Genomic DNA, 12,108 nt, shown 5'->3' with positions numbered 1-12,108 from the left:
TGCTAAAGAGGGAAAGAGACTGAGTATAAAAAAGTTATAGGCAGATACGAACAATTTAAAATTAGTAAAATTAAAAGGAACAAGACAAGTAAGGATGAGAAAACAACCACCTGTAACTCCAGCTTCCAGGGGGTCTGGCAAGCTCCTCTAACCTCAACATGCACAGACTCACACACAGACTCACACACAGAAACACACATGTATACATAACTAAGAAGTGAAATAAAGTTTGTCTTGTTTTCTTAAATAAGTGGCCTTTGTTGGGAGACAAATTGTCACCCTGTGACTTACCTTCTCCAAGGCCCTCTTGTTCATAGTTGATTCTGCCTTGTGGTGACGGTTTTGTGAGTATATACTTATCTAATTGTATGCTTTAAGCGCATACAGTTTTGTTTTGCTTTGCTTTTTTGAGATAGGGTTTCATTTGCAGTCCTGGCTGATGAGAAATTCATTCTGTAGATTAGGCTGGCCTGAGACAGAGACCGGCCTGCCTCTGCCTCCCTCCCCTATTTGGACCCTGTATAATATCAACTTAGATGGCTTAAAGATAGAGACAGAAGAGGGAATGGCTTAACTGAGATGGGCGCATTTCCAACTATGAAGATCATGCTGGTGATTCTTACATTAGTCTCAATCACCATAATGGCTTTCTGTGGCTTCTCAGAGAAAAGAGCTTTAGAGGTACTAGAAATACAAAAGTAAGAAGTGGAAACAAGCTGTAGAAGAGAGAATCAGAAAAGCTTATAAATAAGAATCAGAAAGATGCTCAGATAGAGGAAGAGGAGTTACTTGAGCCTACTGTACCATCATATAATGAAAATCAAGAAGCAAGCCAAAGGTTGCTAGAAAACCAACCTTAGCTTATCTGGTTACTGTACAAAACATGCCAGCAGATGCTGGATACCCCCAAGGTCATGAAAATTTGGGTGGCATGCCATACATAGGCTAGATTTAAAGAAAAAGTCACCAAATAGAGTATGCATTCTCCATATATGAAGCAGATATTAAAGTCTTGAGCAGGGGCCGCAGAGATGGCTCAGCGGTTAAGAGCACTGACTGCTCTTCCAGAGGTGCCGAGTTCAATTCCCAGCAACCACATGGTGGCTCACAACCACCATGGGATCTGATGCCCTCTCCTGGTGTGTCTGGAGACAGTGACAGTGTCCTCACATATATAAGAAATAAATAAATCTTTAAAAAAAAAAAAAAAAGATCGACTTCAGCTGTAGATAGAAGGGTACCAGATCCACAAACCAAGAAAACACTGATTGAATCTTTAGCTTTGAAAATGTTGATTCTGAATACAAAAAGGTGATCAGGCCTCCAAAGGCAAGATCAGCACCAATAGATGAGTGGACTAGAAATATGGTTGACATTGGATCTCACTTATATGAAATGAATTTATTAGAAATGATCGCTAAAGGTTTTGAGAAAATGCAAACTGTCAGATGTCTTTGACCCGTCCAGTGGGTCCAGTTATTCAGGGTCCTGAAGAGGCTTTCTACCTGTAGGTCAATGGGGGTGAAGAGAAGAAAGAGACCAAGCAAGGTTCTGTTGTCAAGGTCTCGTTTATTGGGGTGAGCGTTACAGCTTTTAAGGCTTCAGGTAGGGGGAGTGACCTTTGTGAAACACAAAGGAAGGAGGGACGTGGGTACTCTGATAGCAGGAGGTGAAGAGGTCATGCGGTGGAGACAGCGGGTGTTTGCTCAGGAGACATCTGGTATTTGCTCCGGCTGAAGCATTCTGTGATTGTTATCTTCCTGTGCCATAAATTCATGGGAAAGGCTTTTGTCCAACAATCTCAAGACTTTATGGCAGTCATCTTAGGGGTGAGTATCTGTGGCCATGCAGCCCAGAGTCACGTAGCCACTTTGAGCCATACAGTCAGAAAGCTGCCAGCCCCAAATCCAATAGGGCTCCCTACATGTCTTAATGTGGTGAGCAAGGTAATTTCAAAAAGAACTGTAGACAAAAACCAGAAGATATGGCAAAAGCCAACATTGGATTAATGAACATAGACCAACAAGGGGAAAACAAGGCAATCCCTATAAAAAACACCCAGGGAGCTTCACCATACTAAATCATTCATAAGGTGTCCTAAGATCCATAAGGTTTCTCACACTTACTTTTCAAGTAAGTGTGTTGTGAAAGGGAGGTGGGTGGCTGTTTCTGGTTTTGTTTTTCATAATTTCACAAATTCCCTTTGGATGTTGTTGTTTGTTAACCAGCCTGGCTTGGATGTCGATCATTAGTCAAGGCTATATTTTAAGTTTTGATTCTCATGTGTCAGTCTCTGGATTACAAGTCCAAGGGTAGAAGTTGTAACCCCAATGCGTCCTGTTTGGTCAACGCATTTTCACGATGTTAATGTTAGATGCTTTAGAAGAGAATATTACGAACACTAAATACCTTATATGTATCCAAAGCAGCATTCTTATCTCCATAGTAGAGATGTAAAGAAGTAGGATAGTCAGTCATCAACCGTATATCTTACAACATAGCTTGATTGGTATGGGACGGGATGTGTATATTAGATGTTCCCTGTTTCTTCATATTCCCCTTAGTTACCATTTGGTATTTCACCTTGAAGTATGCCTTCTAAGGGAATTATCTAGAGATGCTAGATAATGTAACAGCAAGGAAGTTTTAAAAATTTTCTGGTGTGTGTGTGTGTGTGTGTGTGTGATGTGATGTGATGTGATTATGAATTTTTAGGCCATAATATATATGTGGGGACTGGAAGATGACATTGTGGGACCTACTATGGTCATTTTATATGGTGATCAAGGTCAGATTGCCAACTTTGCACACCACAGGCATTTCCCATTGAACTTTCTCACAGATGCTCAAATAAAGTTAGTTGAAATATTATGTTAATAAAATATTGTCTTCTTTTCAGATTATAAACATATTGTCTTCTAAGGGTTGAGGAAAACAAGAGGATTTGGATAATAAACCCTATATGCAAATGAAAAAAGAACACCCAGAGGGCCTCTTGCAGGTACCGATATAAGATTCAAATCAGCCATCTCAGGTCTGCAGCAGAGCAACACATCCACAGAAAAATTAAGCAACACTGCTCTGAAAACAGACATTAAAAAGCCAGATATCATAGTCAGAGTAGCTCCAATAGTTAAAGCAAAACAAAACAAAACAAAAAAAACAAAAACAAAAACCCAAAAAACAACAAAAAAAATCCAACAAAAACAAAAAACAAAACAAAACAAAAAAAAAAAACAAAAACAACAAAGGTATTTTAGGAAATTTCCATGGATGATATCTATGTCTAGGATACAAGATAGGTCAGCAAACGATTTGAGCACAGAAGGTATGAATCAGGAGGGACCAATTAATAACTCTTAATGATTTTCAAAAATTGTTGGGAGACATTGATTGGTTAATATCCACAATTGGGTTAACTACTCAAGAGTTAAGTAATTTATTTCAAACGTTACCAGGTGATAAAGATTTAACTTGTTCAAGAAAATTATCAGCTGAGACTAAAAAAGAATTGGCTGTGGTGGAAAAGAAATTACAGGATCCATATGTAGATCATTTGGATCCAGGCTGGCCTTGAACTCGTGATCCTCCTGCCTCTGCCTCCTTCAGCAAATCCTACCGGTGTGCGCCACCACAACCGGCGATCATTTGGATCCAAAGATGGCCTATGTTTTAGTTATTTTGGCTCCTACTAATTCTCCCACAGGAATATTTTATACAGAGTGAAGATTATATTTTAGAATGGATATTTTAGCATATGAACAGAGTAAAAAAATTAAAACCAATATAAAAAAGTTTCCTTTTTTAATTAATTTATTATTTTTATGTGTATATTGCCTGCATGTATGTGGTAGGTGGGAGATTTTTTTAAAGATTTATTTATTTATTGTATATAAGTATACTGTAGCTGTCTTCAGTCACACCAGAAGAGGGCATCAGATCTCATTACAGATGGTTGTGAGCCACCATGTGGTTGCTGGGAATCGAACTCAGGACCTCTGGAAGAGCAGTCAGTGCTCTTAACCGCTGAGCCATCTCTCCAGCCCTAAAAAGGTTTTCTTAATTGATTTTAAAAGGAAAGATGAGACTTCATCAAATAGTAGGAATCAAATCGTCAGAAATCGTGATGCCCTTTAATAATGCTGAAATTGCCTCCTTATGGGCAGAAAATGAAAACTGACAAGGAATTTGCAATATATTTTTGGGAGAGATTAACAATAAATATCCCCCAAAGCAAGCAACCTCAGTTTATAAAAAGAACTCACTGGGTTCTCCCTAATATAGTCAGAGCGACATCAATTTCTGGAGCCCCTGCATTCTAAGCTGATGCCAATCAATAAATCAGGAAAGGCAAGTAGTAAGTCAGGAAACATAAGTAAACTAATTCAAAGTCCATGTGATTCAGTTAAAAAATCAGAGCTCCGACTACTCTTCCAGAGGTCCTGAGTTCAATTCCCAGCAACCACATGGTGGCTCACAACCATCTGTAATGGGATCTGATGCCCTCTTCTGGTGAGTCTGAAGACAGTTACAGTGTACTCATATACAGAAAATAATAAGTCTTAAAAAAAAAAATCAGAGCTCCATGTCATTCTTACAGTATTACTAGATTAATTTTCCTGGCTCTCAATATGCAGACACAGTTGTTCTGCATATAGAAAATTCTGAACTTCTTCAGGACGATTGAACATAAAGCAAAGGATCCTCTTTAGCTGAAATGTGCACACTACACATTCTATATGAGTGTTAATGCAAACATATGTGTAACCTTTAAACGCTTGTATGACCACAAAGAAAAACAGGCAGACACCAGTGAAGCTGAAGCAGCCCAGACAAGATTCGCTCTCGAGGACGCTGAGACACACGCACTCCAGCATCCTGCTTGATCTAACCTCAGACTGTCTCAGTAGCTCTTTCCTCACTCGCTTCAAGGACAGCTTAAAAATGGCCGACTCGAGGAGGGAGAGGGGAAAAAAAAAAGAAAAAAAAATGGCCGACTCCAGCTTATCTAGCATCTGGAACTGTTCCATTTAGGACTTCAGTTAAACCCTGAACTGTCCCATCACACGGAGACTGGGCAACAAATGATACAGCTAGCTTTTCTAGGACTTGGCCAATATTCCAATTTTCTTAGGGCCCCCAAAAGAGAATGCTGCCTCCACACAGCAGGAGGCAAATTTAAGAGAATAACCTGCCATTCCCCCAAAATGGGGTGGGTGGTTTGTAGTTGTTCATTGGGTGATGGACATTTGTGGGGTAGGGGGTTGGTCACAAGCTGTCAATGGTCTTGATTAGGGAGGAAACCAAGTAAAGGAGGTTAGATTCAGGGATTTATTTCCCTCTCTCTTTTTTTTTCTTTTTGTATCTGTCTTTCTTTCCTATCTATGTTAGTGAAAAAAGAGAGCAGAAGGGATAAAGAGAAAAGGGGAATATAGAATGATCAGACAAAGGGTAGATTATTGAATCTATTTTTAGACCAAGGAGCATTAATAAGACATATATTTTCATTTGCTATGGACTTTTTATATTGATACAAATTTAAGATTATATTTTGTTACTACATTATATATATGTGTATATATATGTGTGTATATATGTGTGTATATATATATGTATATATATATATAAATATCTTGTTTAAGGTGTTGTACCTGTTGTAACTCATTTAAAAATGCAATGTGAGTTCTAGTTCTTTTGAAAGCTGCTATTGCAAACTGTTTAGAGTATTTTTAAAATGCCAGTTAATAGTGGATCAAACTTATTGGTCACGTTGGATACTAGCTTAGTTATTACAGAAATTGTTTCCTAGGTTAAACAGATAGTCACTAGCTAGAAACAATCAATTCACATGTAATATAGACAGATATATCTCTAGATAGATCAAAAATCTCAGAATACGGCATTTAAAGATCTGATATTAACATAAGGTTTCCACGATGGTGAGATGTCTGCTCCTGGAAGCATCCCCATTTTCCTTCAAAGAAGATGATAAGCATTGAATAACAGCCTTATGGTGTTTGCTTCAAACGTGGCAAGCTAACATTGGGCAAAAAATTGCCCTTGCCTCATCTAATGTCAGTATGCTGTCCAAGATATAGACAAGCCGTGTGCTATAAACAAGCCTAAATGGTGTGCTATAAAAGTCATCAAAGCAGCAGCCCGCCCCTCCTTCCTGCCCCAGATTATAATTGGGATAGGATGCCCCCATAGGAGCTTTCAAAATGGTGGCTCCTGTCAATGTCGCGCGCCCAACGTCTCGCCAGCAAGAACGACGCGCGGACACCAGGATCCTTCTGCAGCAAAGCGTTTATTACATCTTGAAGAGGAGAGAGCGAGGCCCAGAATGGTGCTGCTTATATACACCCTAATGTGGCGTGTCCACGCCTGATTGGTTGCTTACCCATGATCTCATAGGCACGCCCCGGAGTGGGCAAAGACCTGGCACAAAGGCACTCTTGCACATGCGCACACAGTTAACTTCCTGAAAGGAAGTCGGCTGGCGCGGCGAAGGCTGGCGCCATCTTGTAATGGCGGAGGCTATCCTGGCCTTCCATGTGGGGCGCAGTGGAAACCAGCGCCATCTAGCGGTGGCGAATGTTATTGCGGCCCTCTACACCTAAATGGTGTGCTATAAAAGTCATCAAAGCAGCAGCCCGCCCCTCCTTCCTGCCCCAGATTATAATTGGGATAGGATGCCCCCATAGGAGCTTTCAAAATGGTGGCTCCTGTCAAAATGACAACACCAGGACACCCCCTCAACCTGCAGCCCATCACAGGAACAGTAGTGGATCTTGTTTCCTGCGTCAACCTGCAGCTTCCATGAAATACCACTGTAGCAGCTGTCCACAGTGGAGAAACTGGGTTCTGTCTCAGCCTATAGCCTTGGTAAAATAACCACTTGCAGGAGCTGTGCCACAGAAGCCGTCCTCAGTGGCAGCACCTCCTCCCCAGCCTCCTTGAGCAGTTTCACAGAGATGGCACCTCAGCAAAGGAGCTGTAGCCAGGAAGGACTTTCCATCCTAACGAATGGGCTTGATGCAGGGAAAAGAGGTGTGGGTGGCTATCAATTCCTGAGCAGAAAAAACTCACCAATCCCTGAATTTCCCACAAATGATAGAAAATGATTGAAGTACAGAACTCCAAACTCACCAAGACAGAATAAATAACAGAAAACTTCATCCATGGTTTCTAAATGTAAACGGACTGACTGAACGCCGTGAATGTAATTGTACCTTATAAATCTTAATTATTTTTTAGTGTATATAGTTTATTAATAAACGAATGAGGGGTTGGGGATTTAGCTCAGTGGTAGAGCTCTTGCCTAGGAAGCGCAAGGCCCTGGGTTCGGTTCCCAGCTCCGAAAAAAAGAACCAAAAAAAAAAAAAAAAAGCAGGGCTGGAGAGATGGCTCAGCTGTTAAGAGCACTGACTGCTCTTCCAGAGGTCCTGAGTTCAATTCCCAGCAACTACATGGCGGTTCACAAGCATCTGTAATGGGATTAGATGCCTTCTTCTGGTGTGTCTGAAGACAGCAACAGTGTACCACATACATTAAAAAGAAAAGAAAAGGGTTGGGGATTTAGCTCAGTGGTAGGGCGCTTGCCTACCAAGCGCAAGGCCCTGGGTTCAGTCCCCAGCTCCGAAAAAAAGAAAAAAAAAAAAAAGAAAAGAAAAGAAAAGAAAAGGCAGGCCTATCAAAATTACACCTGACTTCTCAATAGCGACTCTAAAAGCCAGAAGATCCTGAACAGATGTCATGCAGACATTAAGAGACCACAGATGTCAGCCAAGACTACTATACCCAGCAAAACTTTTACTCACCATATATGGAGAAACCAAGATATTCCATGACAAAACCAAATGTAAACAATATCTTGCCACTAATTCAGCCTATAGAGGATACTACAGGGAAAACTCCAACACAAGGAGGGTAACTACACTCAAGAAAATACAAGAAATTAATATTTCACTGCAAAACCAAAAGAAGAGAATCTCTCTCTCTCTCTCTCTCTCTCTCTCTCTCTCTCTCTCTCTCTCTCTCAGGCTAACAGAGTAGATGTGTAAACAGGATCCAGCATTCTGCTACATACAAGAGACATGCCTCACAACAAAGACAGACAGACTTCAGAGTAAAGGGCTCGAAAAATGTTTTCCATGCAAATGGACAAAATAGACAAGCTGGAGTAGCCTTCTAACATCTAATAAAATAGACTTTCAAGCAAAAGTAATCAAAAGAGTTGGGGAAGGACACTTCATACACATCAAAGGGAAAAAATCCACCAAGATGACATTGCAATTCTGAACATCTATGCCCCAAATTCAAAGGCACCCACGTTCGTAAAATAACATTAGTAAAGCTTAAATCACACACCAAACTCCACACATTAATAATAGGAGACTTGGGGCTGGGGAGATGGCTCAGCAGTTAAGAGCACTGACTGCTCTTCCAGAGGTCCTGAGTTCAATTCCCAGCAACACATGGTGGCTCACAACCATCTGTAATGAGGTCTAATGTCTTTTTCTGGTCTGAAGACAGTAACAGTGTATTCACATACATAGAAAAATAAATCTTTTTTTTAAAAAAAATAGGAGACTTTAACACCCAGTTCTCACCAATGGACTAGTCATTAAAATATAAACTACACAGAGAAATAATAAAACTAACATGTTCTGAATCAAATGTACCTAACTGATATCTATACACAATATTTCACCTAAATACAAAAGAATATATTTTCTTCTCAGCACCTCACAGAACCTTCTCCAAAATTGACCATATACTTAATTACAAAGCAATCCTCAACAGATACCAGAAGATTATAATAACTCCTTGCATCTATCTATTAATCTGTGGGTAAAAGCTGGATTTCAACAGAAACAACAGAAAGCCCACATACTCATGGAAACTGAACAAGTGTCTACTCAGTAACCACTGGGACTAATAAGAAATAAAGAAATCAAAGATTTTCAAGAATTCATTGAAAATGAAGGCACAATATACCCAAACTGGGACACAAAGAAAACAGTGCTAAGAGGAAAGTTAACAGCACTAAGTGCCATCATAAAGAAATTGGAGAGATCCTATATTAACAACTTAACAGCACATTTGAAAGCTCTAGAACAAAAACAAGTAAACACACCTCAAGATGGCAGGAAATAGGGGGCTGGAGAGATGGCTCAGTGGTTAAGAGCACTGATTGCTCTTCCAGAGGTACTGAGTTCAAATCCCAGCACCCACATGTAATGAGATCTGGTGCCCTCTTCTGGCATCAAGACAGCAACAGTGTACTCATATGCATAAAATAAATACAAAAAAATTAAAAAAAAAGATGGCAGGAAATAATAAAACTCAGGGTTGAAATCAATCAGTTAGAAACAAAGAGAATGATACAAAGAATCAATGAAACCAAGAGCTGGTTCTTTGAGAAAGACAACAAGATAGATAAACCCTTAGCCAAACTAACTAAAGGCAGAGAGAGACAGTACCCAAATTAACAAAAATCAGAAATGAAAAGAGATATACAACAGATACTGAGGAATAGAATCATTAGATCTTACTTCAAAAACCTATATTTCACAAAATTTGAAAATCTAAATGAAATGGATGATTTTCTAGATAAAAAGTTTACCAAAGTTAAATCAAGATCAGATAAATAATTAAAATAGTCCTATAACTCTGAAAGTAATAGAGGGATCATTAAGGTTTTTTCTTTGTTTGTTTGTTTGTTTGTTTAAAACATAGGCTTAATATGTAGTCCTGGCTGGCTTAGAACTCACTATATAGAGCATATTCAAACTCTATAGAAATCTACCTGCCTCTGCCTCCAGAGTGTTGGGATCAAAGGTGTGTAATTCCAGCCACTTTAAGTGAATTAGTTTGCTGTTGGGGGACTGAACCCAGGGCCTTGCGCTTGCTAGGCAAGCGCTCTACCACTGACCTAAATCCCCAACCCCCTTGCTGTTTGGTTTTGTGACAAACACCATTACTACAAGCAAGTGGGGAAGAAAGAGTTTCTTTCTTTTTTTTTTTTTTAAGAGTTTATTTCATATCACAGTTTACAAGTCCTTCGTGAAGAGAGGTCAGGATAGGAACCTGGAGGCAGGAACCATGGAAGAATGCTTCTTACTGGTTGGCTCCCCATGGTTTGTTCAACTTGCTTTTTATAAGATTGCCAGCTCAGGTGTGGACTGTCCCCTCCAAACCCAATGGGCCGGTCCCTCCCATATCAGTCATTAATCAACAAAATGCTCTGCAGACTTGCCTGCAGTCCAATTTAATTAAAAGCATTTATTTTCTCTAGTAAGGTTTCTCTTCCTAGACTATCCTAGCTGTGTCAAGTTGGCAAACACTAACCAGGACAGTTGGTGATAGTGGTGATAGTGGTGTTTCAATGTGCTCATTGTAATGCTGAAGCCCATGTCCCTCTCAAGACTCTTGTTGGGGGATGGGTTTGGCCACTGTGTATTCAGATGTTGATTTCTATGCCTTGATATCTGATTGCATATGGAAGAGGCTCAACCTCTTATGCAAAAACTTTTCTGTCACCCCAAATTGGTTAACAAAGAACTGATCAGCCAATTAGCTGGGCACTTAGGGTGGGACTTCCGATTCCAGTGTGGGTGGTCCCAGAGGGAAGAGACCAGAGGAATTTGAGAAGGTAGTGAGTGAGGCCATGTGAAGGACCAGGAGGATTCACTATGAGGTCACGATGAGAGGGCAGCCATGAGGACACACATGGACCAGAGTGAGCCAGGGCAAGACCAAGAGGGTAAGTAACGGACCTTTGTCTGGGTATGAGCAGCCCAGTCGGGTTAGAACAGCTCAGAACCTGCCCAGCTTAGGTTTGCAGCTTGTTAGTAAATATGCCAGGTGTCTGTGTCTTTATCCAGGAGCTAGAATTGTTGTAGAGATGCCCAGCAGTTATTTGGGAATAAGGGCGCGTAGGGGTGAGGGGTGGGGGTAGGGTAGAAACCCTCCAAATAATTACATTTACGGGTTGTCTGTGACAAGAATTATTTAATTATTTTGCATTGCTGGGATCTCACCGAAGGCCAGACAAGCATTCTAACACTGATCTACATTTCCAACTCTGAAAAGCCCTCCCCCCCCCTTTTTTTTTTCTCCTTGGTTTTCAAAACACGGTTTCTTTTTTTTTTTTTTTAAGATTTATTCATTATATAAGTACACTTGTAGCTGTCTTCAGACACAGCAGAAGAGGGCATCAGATCTCATTACAGATGGTTGTGAGCCACCATGTGGTTGCTGGGAATTTAACTCAGGACCTCTGGAAGAGTAGTTAGTGCTCTTAACTGCTGAGTCATCTCTCCAGCCCAAAGCACGGTTTCTTTGTATCTTGGAATTCATGCTGTAGACCATGCTAGCCTTGAACTCATTAGAGTTCTGCCTGCCTCTTCCTCCTGACTGCTGGGATTAAAAGTGCATGGTGCCACCACCACTCAGCCTTGCCTGCTGTTTTTTAGTACAAGGTCTCATCACATAGCCCAGTCTGGACTCGAATGCACTGCAGTCTTCTTGCCTCAACTGCCCAAGAGCTTGCCTGCCTCCAGGCTTGGTATTAATTTACTTATAAAAGCTTTATTTTATTATTTAAAATTTTCTGTGTCTGAGTATTTGCATGTGTGCCTGGTGTCTACAGATGTCAGAAGGGAGCGTTAGATCCCCTGTAACTGGAGTTGCATACTATTGTGACCTGCCATATGGGCGATGGGAACTGAACCCTAGTCCTCTTCAGGAGCAGCCAGTAAATGGGTCTTAACCACTGAACCATCTCTCCAGCTTCCAATCCATCATGTTTTAAAAAATTATTTTAGCCAGGTGTAGTGGTGCATTCCTTAATTCCAGGTCTCTGGAGGCAGAGACGGGTGGATCTCTGTGAGTTTGAGGCCAGCCTACTTTATGTACAGAGTTCGAGGTAAGGCTTGTGGATCTATGTAAACTGGAGAAGATCCTGGCCTAAAGAGTTTAGGATAGCCAGGGCTACATACAGAGACCCTGTCTCCAAAAAAAAAAAAAAAAAAAAAAAAAAAAGTGTGTATGTGTGTTGCCTGCATGTATGTATGTACATCACGTGCATGCCTGGTACCTACC

Source organism: Rattus norvegicus, chromosome 2 (assembly GCF_036323735.1).
Source record: "Rattus norvegicus strain BN/NHsdMcwi chromosome 2, GRCr8, whole genome shotgun sequence".
Lineage (NCBI taxonomy): Eukaryota > Metazoa > Chordata > Mammalia > Rodentia > Muridae > Rattus > Rattus norvegicus.
The sequence above is the reverse complement of the archived record's forward strand: the minus strand, read 5'-3'. Positions refer to the sequence as shown.